General features: G+C 43.8%; 2 long non-coding RNA genes across 4 annotated transcripts; both read left to right on the top strand.

The window, feature by feature from the left end:
• Positions 1–1238: 1238 nt before the first annotated feature.
• Positions 1239–3670, top strand: LOC122382264. Its single transcript, XR_006256655.1, has 3 exons — positions 1239–1617; positions 2186–2274; positions 2595–3670. It is a non-coding gene; the product is annotated as an uncharacterized LOC122382264 (long non-coding RNA).
• Positions 3671–6961: 3291 nt separating this feature from the next.
• LOC122382263 lies at positions 6962–14246 on the top strand. 3 transcript variants are annotated; one of them, XR_006256654.1, is made up of 6 exons: positions 7319–7336; positions 7449–7635; positions 10036–10098; positions 12003–12059; positions 12734–12816; positions 13791–14246. It is a non-coding gene; the product is annotated as an uncharacterized LOC122382263 (long non-coding RNA). The 3 variants fall into 3 exon arrangements; XR_006256652.1 differs by having other exon boundaries at positions 6962–7635; positions 13791–14243; XR_006256653.1 differs by lacking the exon at positions 13791–14246 and adding an exon at positions 13627–13729 and having other exon boundaries at positions 6962–7635.
• The last annotated feature ends 2581 nt before the right edge of the window (positions 14247–16827 follow it).

Below are 16827 nucleotides of genomic sequence, written 5' to 3'. Positions count from 1 at the left end.
TACTGATAGCTTCGTAACATGGACCGAAGGCACTAGAACTACTTCGTAAATATTCAAATGGCTGCTAAAATCGAAATCAGCACCAAAAACTACCTAGAAACAAGTAAAACTCGAAAAAGTGAACCAAGGTCACCAAAAGGTCAATGACCTTGACTTGACCTTCACGTGACCTTGACACCCACCATTATGCATGGCACCAACATCATTTCACATATTTGAACGTTTAAAACCACAAAAAGACTGGAAACCGCGGATAATGTGAGCTGGCATACGCCGAATCGCGATTCCGGCCAAACATGGTCTCGAAAAATATGCCACAGGTCAAAGGTCAGTTGGGTCAGAGTCATGAAATTTTAGGTTAGATGTAAAATTGATGATCTCGAGGGTACCGAAAGTTTCGGCGCGATCGGCCGCTTTTTGCGCGAGTAATTTGCGGAAAACCATGGGGTTTTCTCCGACCCCTTCCCCCTCCCCCTCCCCACAAGTGCGATGGTTAATAAGGTTACGGTACGTATAATTTACGCTTGTCATCCTATTCCTAATGAATGTGTCTCAGAAAATATGCATCATATAAATCACTAAGTAAAATTATTCTCCTATGTCCGGAACATACCTATATCGTGCTGTTTGCCCTAGCGCTCCTCGAGTGGGGTGTTAAGATACTCTAATGTGAATATTCCGTGTTCAGGCAAGTTTCGGCAGCCAAACTATGCGTTGTCTTGTGCAGAAGAAAGTGGCGAATTCGATAGGATATATTTCGGAGTGGAAAAGTGTGGAGAACATTGTTGATTTCCTACATTTATTTAGAATACCATTCCTCCAATATGGTGTCTGTAAGGGTTTTTGTAAAGGGTATTTTTGTGACCTTAGTAAGGTTGTGGCATACTTTGTTTGCCATTCCATTCCTAATAAAGGTGCCTTTCAGACGATATGCAACTTTAAGACCTCGCAAGATTAAAACCAACAGGACAGGACAATGAAATTGAGCTATACTTTCGGGCCTTGCTGAGCCCATTGAGTAATCACGCTTGAGTGTGAACTTTGGGCGCATTTTTCCTAGTTTTGCTGTGGACATACAGATAAAACAATGCCATATATGAAAAATTCAGACATTTCTTAGCCCTACTGACACAAAAAATAAACAAAAATCCAAAAAATATTTTTTGAATTAATAGGCGATAGATCGGAAAAATCCCCACTGTGCAGTGGGACCAGTATCTCGTCCCCGTCACTGTTTATATGTAGGCCTATGTATTTAGATGTGCATTATGTGTGCTCACCCGAATGGTCAAAGATTGCTTAACTTTATCTTTTCCGTTTTTCAGACTTATCAGAAATGCAAGCAGGTGCGTAAGAAGTGGACGTCAACAGAAAAGATCGGCCAAGTTTCAGTTATGGACACTGTGTGGGCTTCCGCGGTGGCCTTTAGCGGGTGTCACGAGACGAAAGTGGACAGACTGCTGCAGTTCGCAAACATGGGAAGGCTCAGTCATACCACTTTCTACAGAATAACCAACAAAGTTGTTCAACCAGTGGTACGGGACACCTATGAGGCAACGCTGAGAGCTAACAGGGAGGCGGCCACGGATGCTTCACCTGATGGTCTCATCATTGCCGGTTAGTAGCATCTCTGTTCTGTTTTGTAGTGCTTTCAACTAAACCAAGTATCTTTTTTTAATTGAAGAACATGATTGGTCGGTTATTTCCATCTCCTCTTTATTACTGCACCCAATGAAACCATGTTCTTTTATTTAAAATTTAAAACACCATGTGTGTTCCTTTTTATAAGATGATGAGCAATCATGAAGGCAAAATAAATCTGTCCGTTAGTTTATGTCCAATTCGCGTTTTTATTCTTCATTTTCGGGTCTTACAAATATATATTTCTACAATTGTATTGCATTGCATACAAGTAGCATGTGGACTTACATGCAACATGTTATTTATTTGTATGAGTAATAATTGTCAACTCGAGTACATCATTTCTCCAGATACTATCACCTTACCACAGTCAATCTAGGTTGATTTTCAGTTCTATTAGGCGGCAAAAAAAAAAAAACAGCAACGGGTCATTACAAACCAATCGTTGATTACAATTCAGGAATAGTTTGTATGTAGTAGTTTGCCGATGGCCCTTGATTAATTTTGCTGTGAACAAAGGATAACGGGAATTATCTTTCCTCAGGTGATTGTTAAAACGACAGCCCTGGGTTTTCAGCATCGTACGGCACCTATACGATTATGGACAACACTACCGGCAACATCATCGCGCAGGTACACACTTGACAGCGTCACTAATGCTCATGTTAACCCAATCTTAAACATGGCGGATAGCGGTCAGAAATAGGGCGTAACAACATCAGGAGCTCCGAGGTTATTTTAGAAAACACGTAAGGCAAGACAAAACGTGCTTGACAACGGTGAACTTGACCTCCAGCGCCTGAACGGTTGATCTGAGGTCAACTTTGACAACTTGAAACGGATGGTCTGTGCCGGGTTAGCCCATTGATAAAACATTTCTATATGCCTATTTGCCTATAGGCATATTCAATATATATGACTATGCATGAGACGTGCGTTCATCTTGCTCACAGAACACAGTCTGTCATCAAGAGGCGGGGTTTTCAAGCCCCAAACTGGAGACCGAAGGTTTGTCGCGATGCCTCGACGACATCGAGTTTCTTCCCATTAAGGAGTTCGTTGCTGATCAGCATCTTGGTGTCAAGAAGGTTGTGAGTAAGTAAAGTATGTTTGTTGGCGTATTTCAGTCATCAGGGTGTATATGAATGACATTTCGGCAAATTCAGGCATTATGGACTACTGCTAGAGCAAGATTACTTTACTAATCAGGTTGGTTCACTAGGGAAATAAAGGCGCCGTGGTGACGTCACGGATTTGGTAGCAATCTGGTAGCAATTTTTGCAGACATCAATGGCGCACGTGTTGTTTGATCGTCGCCAATACTATTTTACTGCACTATTTTGTTATTTCACTGCAATGTATTGTACATTACATTTGAAAATTAAAATAAAGAGATATTCGTAACCCAGCAAGTCAGTTATTCTTTGAGGCAGCACTCTGTCAGCATTGAGCCTTCAGAATGTGTTATTTGATAGACTTTCCAACATTTTCTACTCTTGTGGAAAACTTTCTTAGTCATCAAAAATGTATGCACATATGAATAATTAGAACTTCATTTTCAAAGTTTTATAGAAATAAGATTTCACATTACATTATCATAAGGCTACCTGTCCATTTCGTCCAACCAATTAAATATTCATCCAGCAGAAGGCAGGTACCTCTGAGAAGGCACTGATATCTCTTATCTACTGTACACCAATATTTCAGGAAAATGACAGAGACTGAGAAGCTATTAAAACTTCAGCGTATGAAAGGGATGTTATGGCTTATGCACATTGAAAAACATCAGATAATGCTTTTGAACCATCTCATTCACCAGCACACATCAATCCGGCTCCTGGCTTCTGTCAAGGAAACATTCCAAAATAATGCATTATTTTATTTCATTGACCACCTTGCAAAAGACAAACAGCAAACAAATCACCACCAAAAACAAAAATAGTCAACAGGTAGGTACCAGCTGATCTAGCCGTGCTGTGTCATGTGCCTTTGAAAAACTTGAGCAGTCAAGGTTGAATAAACACCCCAAACTTAGCCATTCATGCATGAACAAGTGCAAATTCTGGTCGAGCATTTAAATAAAAATGAAACTAACAGCATTGTAGGTTACAATTATAAAAAAGACAATTACAAAAAAAACAGCAGAGCTTACTCTACAAGGCATAACCATTAATTTTATAACTGACATCCTAATTCGCATCTCCGAAGTTTAACCCACCTACCAGCCACCTGCACATTTCTGCGCACATGTGCTGCGCAGTGTGCACAGTCACTACACATTACACAATTATGAGAATTAAAATAGTTTTAAACAATCAAGCAAGTCAGGACTGGTATGCAGATTCACAAGTTCTCTCAACATCTTCAATTACCAACAATCAAGAGCACCTTGTGATCTCAGTAACTCCGCAGATCCATCTTCTGTTTTCCATTTTTAGTTTTTAATTGAAATGTAAGTTCCATCTGGGAGACACATGTTGCATCATTATGTTTAAACAATTATTATGCTTGAACTTTTGATTTTTCATGTGAACTTCACTTCAAAAGTTGATTCAATTTTTGAAGTTGATATAGGTAATTTGTATAATGCTACGATCACGGCGCACCAAATCACAGATAACTTGAAAATAACCAAGCAAAAGCCAAATTAGAAGAGTCAGACATTTCGTTTTTTCTCACAGACAATGACAATAGGTACAAAAACCGATTAGGAGAGCCATGGAAGCTGCATATATTTTACTTGAAGACACCGTTAACATAAAGCCAGGCTTCTACAGCTGGTCCAGGATTGGGATAGGTGCGAAAATGGTGCTAAAAAACAAATAGCTATATCTATACATAGGAGTGTCTCTGTTATAATGTGTCAATGTGTCGATTCCAATGCTGTGATTATGACTTACAGAATAGTTTAGACAGAAGAACGATATAACATGTTAGTGCGAGATTAGATATAACCTGTATTTCAAAAAAGTAAAACTGTATTTCGTGCAGGCTGGTCGTCTTCTATATTTTTTATCGATGTAAAGCCTATATCTTGTTTTTCCACTGACGAAGGCACTTTGTTGTCGAAACGTCTGGTCTTATTACATTGTTTTTGTACCTATTGTCATTGTCTGTGAGAAAAAACGAAAAGCCAAATTCTTCAGCAAACTATGAGAGCTATCTGATCCATGCTGCGTTGAAATAATTGAAAATCGCCTAAATCAGTCGAAATATGACAATTAAATTAATATAAACTACACAAAACTCTGATTTGTGAGGCAATGCGCAACAGAAATGCGAGGGAATATGGTAGTAATCTGGTAGCAATTATGAAGGATTTCCCCTGTAGCTGATAAAAATCACAAGAAACAATTTTTTTAACGCAGAGGAAATCCTTCATTATGAGTTGCAAGGACCATTTGATAGGCCCATTTTAGTCAAATATAGGCCGATTTTTTCTATTTCAACCCCATTTATCGTAATGAGACGAATCCATTGGCTTAGTGGTACGTCTTTTGAACACATGTAGGCCTTAGATTTCTCCTTAGCCCGCCTGAAACACACCATGCTTTGCATGCATTTCTATGGGTGAAGGAAAATTCATGCGCCGTGATGACGTCACGGTAAAGGAATTCTGAAGCTCGTGAACGGGGGCTGTGCTAGAGCATTATGGACGTATTATATTGCATATTGTTGACATCAACCCTTGCCGGCTGAGGGGTAGGGCTTGGTGCCCCCTCCCCCCCCCCCCCCCCACCAAGCCCTACCCCCCAGGGTGAATTTCAGGGAGAGATTTCGTCTGGAGCGAGCTGTAGTGGAGAAAATCCTCCACTTCATCGGTGACGATCTACAGCACGACACCTAGAGAAACAACGCCCTCACTCCCAAACAACAACTCCTCCTGACACTACGGTGGGTGCAATAGCATTGTCCTGCTTTTTAACACTTAAGGTAATAGTGGCTGCCAGATGGCAAGTGATGCAATGTGTGCTAGTAGTAACTTTTGTTAAGACAACAGTAAACAGCATTTGTGCCAACAATCAACATGCATCTGAAGGTATATTGTGTTTTCTCAACAAGTTCAGCCATGGCCTTGATTACACAATTGCAAAATAAATCTCAGGACATGAGACAAGGGACATTATGTAATTTCTGTAGGAAATGGCCTTGTGAGCAAGGTAATTTTTTCATTACTAATCCTATTGGAACCCATCCGTCTTTTTCAACTTCCTGGCAACAGGAAGTTTCTACCACGTAGGTAGTGGGTGATGCGCACGGCCCAAGCAAAGCTACGGTGTACCGCGCAGTGCACAGGGTCGTGGGAGCGATTGTGAATCGCTTGATGGGACTCATAGCTTTCCCCAACACACATGAGGCTACCCGTGCCCTCCAGGCACAGTTCCATGGGAAAGCAAGGCTGCCAGATGTCATTGGTAAGTCCAGCAGTGGTAACAGGAGCACAACGTTTTAAAAGGAAGGTGCCATGTCCCAGTGCTGGATTCAGATAAATGAGATTTAGTGTTAAGTTTTTGTCAAAGATCATGCTATGCATGCTTTCATCGTAAAGACATTGAAGCCTACAAAAACTTACATAAAACCATTGCATATTTCAACAAAGCCAACAAGGAAAGAAGCTTCATGGTTTTATGAAGCTGATTGTCCTAACATACAGCATTGTAATTGAGATAACCGTGTATGTGCGTGTGTGTGCGTGTGTGTGTGGTGTGTGATCTACAGGCTGCATCGATGGCTACCACATCGATCTGCGGGTTTCCACTGACGTAGAGAACGCCTACATCAACCGGCACCAGAGGACGTCATTAAATGTCATGGCCTGGGCCCTGGATTGACCTGCGCCAAAAGCTAAGGAAAAGGCACGGAGAAGCGGAGGACCCCCGGATCTCGGGGAAAAGGCGAGACAAATGCAGCAAAACAAAGGAGAAAACATCCGAATTACGCCGAACGACTTCGCTCTGCCGCTGCCACCACCGACATTGACCATGACACTGACAGCTTGGAAGCCCAGAAGTCCAATTATTAGGAAAAAAACTGTAGGACTCTGGGCGAAATTGAAGGGAAAGTGAGGTAGCGAAGTTCGGGGAAAAGATGAGTGAGGGTAGAAGCAGCTGCGTCTGCGTGTCATTTTTCTCTTTTGCCGCGATTGTTTGTCGAAGGCGGCGGCCGCCCCGCCGCCAGTCGCAACGGTTTATGCCTGTGAGGTGATATCGTCGGTAAGCAATGCGAAGCGGACGGAAATCGTCATGAATATTTATTTCTAATTTGCTTATTCGACGAACATGTAAATTATAAGCGATTTTAGCGTGACGATACCGTACCGGGATTTGCCGCAAATGCCAAAGTGGTCATTTGTTAGTAGCCTACTGGCTTTCCAAATTCTGGTTTAGGTGGACTTTTCAAGATTTTTTTCTGATTTACTGTGGACATTCTGTTTTGGTGGACCCAAAAAGTCCACGTAAAAATAAACGCACAGAACACCTTTTAGCTGGACGTAAACGTATCCGAAAGAACAAGTCTGTTTCGGTGGACTCAAAAATTGTCCACCTTAGGCGCCATCTATCTCTAAACTAAAAAATTTGATGGTTCGTAGTTCCAATATCTGCCACAGACGGCGCCACCATCGGCTGGCTCTGTGTTGAAGCTCGGAAACGCACGCCTTGATCAGCGCGGGCTAGCGCGGGCATGCAGCAAAAACGTAACATGATATGATTTATAGTGTGGTCTGTGGAATGTGAAGCGATCAAAATAGACGTTTGTTTTATTTTTAAAAAAGTGTAAAAATAAATTAATTATATTATGTATCTTAGAAACCCGTGAATTAGAGTATGATGAAGTTTTGTGTAGTTGCAACAACACTGTTTTTTGTTGCGGTGTTATCGGCGCGGCACGGCTCACCACGTGGCGGTGTCAGTGTTGGGATTTGGAAGAGATAAAGCTTTGGGTGGTACTAATTTGTGTTTTTTTTTGTGCTGGGAGCTTTTTGAAGTCTGTGAGGTAAGTGGAAATTATTTGTAGACATCTATTTGTTGGATACTGGTATTGCAGAGTACCGATTTGCCATGCGATTGTTTGGGCCGGACTTGCAGGCGTCACACTTCAACTTCTTTTTGCAACCAAGGAGCGGGGCCGGATGGTCACTATACCCAGAGATGCTTTCTAATCAAACCAAACCAAAATAGACCTAACCAAACCTAACCAAACCTGACCTAACCAGTACAACCTACAACCTAAAACCTACAACCTAAAACCTACAACCTAAAACCTACAACCTAAAACCTAAAACCTACCACCTAAAACCTACAACCTACAACCTAACCTACAGCACCTCTCCTTGGTTGCTAAAAGAAGTGTTACGCCTGCTTTACGACTACCCTTGAAATGTGGCTAGCCGCTACTTGCTATTTCTTTACAAGATCTCAGGCCTCGGGGTCAATTAATGATGTAGGTACTCTGGCTCCGGATCAATTCAACAAAATGCAGGGCTGCCCTACATTGTGCACTAACCTGTTTGAAGTATGTACTTGTGTTCAGGATCCCAATCTGAATCCAGTTTAGGGGAAAACACCATGTTTATAAGTGTAGGTTTTGGGCAGTGGCGCCGGGCGCGGGAACCGGGGGCTAGCGGGGGCTGAGCCCTTCTAACTTTACCCCTAATTTGGGGAGGACAAGCTGCCCTAATAGTTCCTGGTCTCATGAAAAGTTGTGGGGCACTGCTCCCACGGCCCCAGAGTTGTGGGGGCAAGCTTCCCTCACTGCCCCCTCCCCCGGTTCCTGTGCCTCTGTATGAATCTATGAAATTATGTTGGTAGATTTCCGATTTTGATTCCTCCAGCTGTGAGGAGGGGGGGGGGCTCAAATACATAATGAGCCCCCCAGCCGAAAAGTTGGAGGGGCTCAGCCCCCGCTAGCCCCCCCGGTTCCCGCGCCTAACTAGGTCATTCAAAGACATTTTATGGTCATGACCTCTTAGTGTATTGTCAATAGGCCAAAGCTTGAAGAGTCTCTCAATCCCAAATGGTTTTCAGCTCAGTTTTAGCATTTTGTTATCTTATGGGTCACCTTTAATGAAATTAAGACCCACTTTGGCCTTATGACCTTAACTTATGGGTGGGTCCCCCAATGACCTACCGTTATGTCCATTTTGTATATCTCAGAATTTGTATATCTATGACCTGAGGTAAGGTCAGGTCAGATTCATTATCTTTACATTACAAGCCTATGGATAAATTTGAAATGCGCACCGCTTTGTGGAAACGAGTCAAAACCACTCAAGTCTTTCAGGATTTTGACATATTGAATCATCTATGACGATCCAGGTATCATTTACTGACAGAGACAGGAAAAGGTCATCTGAGTTCGTGCGAGGTCATCAATAGTTGCTTGTCAATAAACCATGATAAATTGGCGCTAAAGACATGTAAGTGGCACCAAACTGCTTGCCTTGCCAAGTCACGCGTCGTTTGCTATACAACGTGACGTATCAACCCCGCCCCTATTGGGTCATGACCTCTCCCCCACCAGAGGTCAAGTTTTAAATTGGCCTTAATGAAGGTCATCAAGTATTTGTTTCGAATCGCCTCGACAAGAGAAGCACAATGGTGTCAATTTTATGTCTTTATTCAAAAGTTTTATCTACTATACTTAGGTTACTATTTCAATAACATTTTATTTTTATGACCTCTGGTGACCTCAATATTGACCTGACGCATTTTTATTTAAAAGTTGTAGCTCTTTGACCGACCTATCAAACGCCGTTTGCTGCGTCGATGCGTGGTTTTCGAGAAATAACGGGGGGCTGATAAGCCTGCCCTGCCTGCCCGGAATCTTACCTTTCAGAGCCCGCCCGGAATATGGTTTAAGGGTGTATACTGTATACAGCGGTGTCCTTTGCCCAGTTTTTTTTATTTTTTAAGTTGCCCAACATGCCGTACTCAACCATACAACTGACCTTTTAGCATCATTTGTGTATAACACTGCAAATTGCACACATCTCAGCCATTTAAATGTAGCGATTGAAGGCATAATGCCAGTTGCCTCATAAAATATAATGGTACCTATATACCTAAGTGTGTTGTTGAGAAGGTCAACAATGTAAGGTTTTCAAGTGAGGAGTAAAGGCCAGCTCTAGAGTGCATTGTACTAGGAACCGTTAATACCTTGTTTGAAAGTCTATTTTTCTTGACCTTTTAATTCAATTCGTTGTTGGAAAATTGCAGTGGCAACAAAAATTATGAGTCACCTGCTGCATGCCCGTTGGCCATACAGATTGTCTTCTTTCTGCCTTAGTTACTAAAAGCGGCTAAAGAAAGATAAATGCTTACAGAAAAATCTCACCATACAGGCTTTCTTTCCAGGTGACTTGTTAGCTATCTTACATGCAGGCTTTCTTTTCAGGTAGCTTGGATGTTCAGGCCACTTTGATAGTCCAAGATGCTGTCTGGTACTAATGTACGCAAGGTAAGATGTGGGGTCATCCAATCTGTTTTATGTGTCTGCATTTAACAATCTCCATATCCAAATAAATAAAGTAATATTTATTTCGAAAGAACCATTCTGTATTGAGTTACTTCTGCCGTGCCTGTGAATCGTGAGAGGCAGTTTCACTGCCTCAAAAGTTAGAAATATGTCCTTAAATTAAAGTGGGAATGGGGAAGTAGGGTTAACCATCATTCTCCTTCGTTGCGCGTATAAAAGACCCATTGTTCTTTGAGCTGTTAATTATTTCCCTTCCCTTTCGAGACGTATGTGAAGGACAGAAAATTGATTTTTAAATTCAAGGTGATGCGAGTAGATCATCACAGGGTAACCAACACTAACAAACTAACTAACACAGGATAGTAAAACTAACTTTTGTTGAGAGGAACGGCCGAAAACGTAGGCAAAGTTTGGCGGCGCTACGCACGGTAATTTTCCGCTCAGCTCAGAAAAAATACGGGTTGGCCGTCCAGACTGGTCCAGACGCCCCTTCCCGGCTCGGCGCGGATTAGTGGGAGTGAATGAGTGAGTGAGTGAGTGAGTGAGTTACATTAACCCGCGCCCGGCTGGGGGTCCTGGATTTCCACGCCCTGCTGGGGGGGGGGGGGTGTTTGAACACCCCTCCCCTTCTAACTCGGCTCCTGGGCCACGTAGCGATACGCGGAAGGCGGCGTTCGAAAGAGCGTCAAAAATAATGACGAAATCACTTACGGTCAATTTTTTGGTCAAGGTCAAAGGTCAGGTCACCAGAGGTCATTGAAGGCAAAATTTCGCCGATTTCCAGGTCGAATGTCGACAATTTCCAAGAAGCCAACGCATAACTCGGGAACCAATAGAGCTACAGCGCCGCGGAAAAGCGCATTCGATAGCCCTATTAACGCCCTTTCTGAGTAATTCTCTCAGATTTGACCTAACGTCAACGGTTTTGCCTGCAGGGGGCAAAAACTGCAAAAATAGCCGATTTTTTCGGAAACAGTTTTTCTGCAATAACTTTTGACCCAAGCCTTGTACGAGCTTACTTTTACCGGCATCGTGTTCCTCTCGTCAAGACGCATCGAATGAACTATAACTTGACCTTGAAAGGTCAACTTGAAAATTTGACCTCAGGTCAAGGTCATGACCTGACCGGAAAGGGTCATGTTGCATATCAGTCGATCCGTATCGTCGAGCTGAACACATCTAAGGCGTTTTCATCGCTCTAGCATGCCTCTATCAAAAGTTATTTGCGAAAAACTGTTAGATACCATTCGTGACCTAAGATGACCTCAGGGCATAAACAGGGGTCACGGACACCATTTTCATGTTCAGTGTGTCTAAACCTACTTGTAATTCAGTGTTTGGGAGTGTTTATAATGTCTTTCGTCCAAAAGAGGCGCATTTCAATTTTCTCCCATTGACTTATAATGGGGAGGTCGCAAAATTGACCTGACCTTAGGTCATCGATATCAAAATTCTGAGATATACATTTTGTACATGCTATTGCTCTTAGCAATCGCTGAAAGTTTCAAAGCGATCGGTCACTCGGTGTAGCTATGACAGACATTGAAACTTTATGAGGTGAGGTCACTTCAAGTGACCTGGTGACCTGACCTTGAATGACCTTGGTCTGAAATTTTCACAACATGTGTAGAATTGATGTGTGATAAGGCGTACAAAAAACGAGCGCCGTTTTTGAGATATTTGCGAAAAACCATAAGGGGGGTGTTCAAACACCCCCCCCCCCCCCAGCAGGGCGCAGGTTAAGGGGGCGCATGTAAATGAATTAATCATTCCTTTCTACCCGAATTATGAATGATGAATTGCGTGTTACCATGATAACCCTTCTATTTTTTTTTTAAATCATGGTGTGTCAATTGAAGTGAGGTAATATTTCTTTTTTTTTTTAGAAGCGACCAGCAGCTGTTACTTCTGGACGAAGGAGGAAAGTGGCGAAAACTGTTCAGGTAAGTGTTCGTTCAGTATCCATATGCGAAAGACATTATTCATATTTCGTAAGCACCACAATTGTTTCTCATTTTGTTAATGCTTAGCTAGCAGACAATTTCATGAAGGTTTACTGTGGGTCAAACCTGGTTTGCTGATACAACTTTTACTGAGGGCATTATTAAAGGGATAAGTCCCGCGGAAGCAGCCAGGTAGCGCCTACACAATATGCAATGGCGCCTCACTTGCACCTACTTGTGTGTCTGGTCGGGACTATCTCTTGTGGTATTAATTTAAAGAGACGCTAAAATTGTATTGAACGTAATGTTTAATTTCTCCTGCGTACTTGCTCTTAATCGGTTATAATCTAAGCAATTAGTAATGAGCCAAGTTACAGATAAAACGGCCAAGTTATGATTGATGGCCAAATGTTGCCTTGAGCAAAATAAGGCAAAATGTTTCATCAACAATTACGATTTAATTTCGGATTTTGAAAGATTAGTTTTTAACTTCTCTTTTATATAGCTGATATCGATAAGACGACGCGCCACTATTACCTATCATCAGCCTCTTTTTGCAGGCTGAACACTAAAGCTAACAGTGCATTAGGAACACGTGGAGGGGGGGGGGGCGAACTTACCAATTAGTTAAGCTAAATTGAAGAAAAGGTAATTGACGGAATCGATTTTTTCAGGATCTCTATTTTGTGGAAAGAATATTAGCCCACCAGTGGAAAGACGGCAACATGATGTACCTCATCAAGTGGCAAGGTTTCAGGTAAGCGTTGGAGAGTGGGGATAACTGGGACGCGGGAGAAGTGGGACACCTTCAATATCTTAGTGACCGATTGGACAAACAATTTTGTTTTTGCATATTTTCTCATGAATTCCGTTGGTGTGCAGACTTCATCGTATCATGTACTTGTATCTATTCCCGGGAATGCGGTGGGACCGCTGGCTCTTGAGATAAAGGGACCAGGCCTTCTGGTTCTTTCCATGGTTGTTCAAAGTGGGCGTTTGGTTGCGTCATCCTGCTGGAATGTCCTGGTGGTTATCGCAGTAATAGCATGGTCTTTCTTGGCCCCTGTTTCAACATATGCAGTATATTGTGTCGATGCGGGTAGCCTCGACACTTTGTGTGCACTAGGGTTAAAAAAGAAAACGATTCATTGATCGGTCTGATGGCTAGGGTCATTCATTCCTTGGTTTGGGAATCACCGAATAGGCCTCTGAACCCGTTGGAAACGTCATTGTGAAAAGGACATTGATATGCTTTTACGTTAAATCAGTTATTTTTATTGATTAGGTTCCTTTTAAACTACAGAAACTGCATTCTGCCTAACCAGTAGTGAATAAAAGACATTCTTTAGCATGTTAACTGGTCGAAATTTATGGGTTTAGAATTGAAATAATTCACTCACATTATTTTATTTCACGCACACACTCGCGACATAATTCAACTACCTAAGGGCGACGCCTTGTTTGGGTGTCGCGGGCCGAAGGTTGTGTTTTGCATTTGTGCTAGGGGTCTTGCCATGGAGGATTCCATTGAAAACCTGAGGATGACGGAATCTTTCCCCACTCGCAGGGAATGGGGCTAAAGATCCCGAGATACCGGTGACATGGAACATTTACGGTGCGACGCCGCGAGAAAGAAGCCATCTAGCTTCCAAAGATAATCCACTTCTACTTGATTGTTTTTTTTTGTTTTTTTGTTAAGCTGGCCTTCTGACATCCTTTCCTTTTCCAAAGGATGCCTACGTGGGAGCCAGCGCAGAACCTGAATCCTGTGATCCTTCAAAAGTACCACGGTAAGAGCCATACATTATGCATTCCAGTTAGCTAAACAAATCTACGGCTTGTGTTTTTTATTGGGTTTAGGTGCATGCAATTGTGACTTAAAAGAGCGTTTAATTTTTCAGTCGTTGCTTGTTTTGTTGTGCTTTATCCCATGTTTGGTTTTTGATGGACTCCATCCTTTATAAGAGCTTTCTACATCAATTTATGATGCGATTTTGTTTTCTTGAACGCTGCGAAAGTCAGTGGGTGGTTTCCCCAGGGCGTGTGACTGGTCTGCCCATTGCGTGTCATATGAGCCAAATGATGTGGCAGTCGGGTGCCCCTAAAACCAAAATCATTAATTGCCGTGTGTGTACTGTGTACCTATATTTGTGCCTTGTGATTGTGTATGTACAAGGGGGGTGTTTGAACACCCCTCCCCCCTGTGGTTTTTCGCGAATATCGCCGCCGTTTTTGGCACACCTTATCATACATCAATTCTACACATGTAAAAATTTCAGACCAAGGTCGTTCAAGGTCAGGTCACCAAATCACTTGAAGTGACCTCACCTCATAAAAAGTTTCAATGTCTGCCACAGCTACACCGAGTGACCCATCGCTTTGAAACTTTCAGCGATTCCTAAGATCAGTAGTATGTATAAAATGTATATCTCGGAATTTTGATATCGGTGACCTAAGGTCAGGTCAATTTTGCGACCCTCCCCATCATAAGTCAATGGGAGAAAATTGAAAGGCGCCTCTTTTGGACGAAAGCCATTATAAACACTACCGAACACTGAATTACAAGGAACTTAGACACACTGAGCATTAAAATGGTATCCATGACCCCTGTTTATGCCCTTGAGGTCATCTCAGGTCACGAATGGTATCTAACAGTTTTTCGCGAATAACTTTTGATAGAAGCATGATAGGGCGATGAAAACGCCTTAGATGTGTTCAGCTCGACGATACGGATCGACTGATATGCAACATGACCCTTTCCGGTCAGGTCTGACCTTGACCTGAGGTCAATTTTCAAGTTGACCTTCCAAGGTCAAATTATGTTCTTCGATGCGCTTGACGAGAGGAACACGATGCCGTAAAAGTAACTAGTGCAAAGCTTGGGTCAAAAGTTATTACAGAAAACTGTTTCCGAAAAAATAGGCTATTTTGGCAGTTTTTGCCCCCTGCAGGCAAAACCGTTGACGCTAGGTCAAATCTGAGAGAATTACTCAGAAATGGCCTAATAGGGCTATCGATGCGCTTTTCCGCGGCGCTCTATTGCTTCCCGAGTTATGCTTGGCATTTTGGAATTGTCGACATTCGACCTGAAAATCGGCGAAATTTTGACTTCAATGACCTCTGGTGACCTGACCTTTGACCTACCTTTGACCTGACCAAAAAGTGACTGAAGTGATTTTCTCATTATTTTTGGCGCGCTTTCGAACGCCGCCTTCCGCGTATCACTACGTGGTCCAGGAGCCGAGTTAGAATGGGGGGTGTTCAACCCCCCCCCCCCAGCAGGGGCGTAGAAATCCGGATCCCCGGCGGGGCGCTGGTTAAAGGAGCTAGGCGCGGATACGGATTTTCCTTAGGAAGACACGATTTCCAAGGGGGGGCTTGACCTTCAGGGGAGGGCTTGACCTCCAGAGGTCCGGGGGCTTGACCTCCAGAGGTTGGGGGTGGGGGGCTTGACTCCCGGTTAGGGCAGTGGACGGAATTCAGGGGACGTGATCGACATCTGTTTTTGTCTAGGCCAGGGCGTCCAGGGGACCTGTCACCTGTGCTCGTGCCAGGGACCCGTTTTTTCCATTGGGACCAACAGTGAGGGACCACGTGAAGGGGGTCCTTGATATACCAAGGACCCGTATTTCTAGGAGTTGTAGTGCTCAGAGGACCTGCAGGGAGGTTAGGGGTCCCGGATGACCGGGCGCCTGGCTTCTGGGCCATGTGCTGCTAGAGCCTGGGCTGAAAGGGGTCCTAGCTACATGGGGCCCACCCTTCTGGTTACCCGACTGGGTCCTTTCGGGGAGCCGGCCAATCAGGGGACCCGTGCCGTTGAGTGCCCAAGTAAACCAGAGACCCACCCGTCTTCGGGGAGGGGCTTTGACCTTCAAAGGCCTGTTGCGGGACTAGGCCTGCAGTGGCTCGTTCTTCCAGGGACCCGGCAGCCAGAATGGTCTACATATGTTTATTACACCTGTTTGCATTGCCTTTGACAGATCTGGATACTACAGTATCAGTTTCGGTAAAAGTCTTCATCGTGACTATACCTCCATAACCATGTCGCCTCCTATATGCATAATGGTTAAACGTTAAATCGGTCAATGTAAAGGTATAGTAAAGGAATCGACCTGTTCGCTGGGGCCCGTCCTCGAAGGCCTGTGCTGCCGGCGTTGTCGGGAGCCCTGGTGCCAGGTGCCCGATAGGCGAGAGCCAAGTGCCAAGCGCTTCTGGGGTACCGGGCCTTCGGGGGCTCGTCGTCTGTGATACCCGGGGCACGGACTGTTAAGGATCCTAGCGCCGGGGGGATCAGTAATCCATAGGGGGACCAGCCTCATTACGTAGGGCCAGCCGGTCAGGATCAGGGCCCGCGTCCTGCTAGTGCCCGTCCTGTTAGGGTCCCGTGCCAGAATTTGCATGAGCCATCACCCTACCCTTTTGGATGTTAAAGCGGGCGTAGCCGGAATGGCAGCCACTACCTACTGCATCCTAGTGACGTCACTGGAGCATTCAGCTTTAAAACCCGCGCCCTGGTGGGGTCTGTTTATAACGCGACCTGGTTGGGGGGTGGGGGGAACTATTCCCCCCTCGTATCTCCGAAACTACTGGACGGATCCGCAAAACCAAACGGCGTTCGAAAGGCCTGTCAATTGTCTACGGAAATCAAATTTCATTGACCTCGGGGTCCCGATGACGTCCACAGGTCAGGTCAAAGATGAAATGTTGTCACCGTTCACGGGTCTCTAGGGAATGCGCTATAACCCCCAAGGAAAACGCATTTTGTCGA

Source organism: Amphibalanus amphitrite, unplaced genomic scaffold, assembly GCF_019059575.1.
Source record: "Amphibalanus amphitrite isolate SeventyFive unplaced genomic scaffold, NRLGWU_Aamphi_draft 000136F_arrow, whole genome shotgun sequence".
Classification (NCBI taxonomy): domain Eukaryota; kingdom Metazoa; phylum Arthropoda; class Thecostraca; order Balanomorpha; family Balanidae; genus Amphibalanus; species Amphibalanus amphitrite.
Note: the sequence above shows the minus strand (reverse complement) of the source record. Positions and strands in the feature narration are given on the sequence as shown.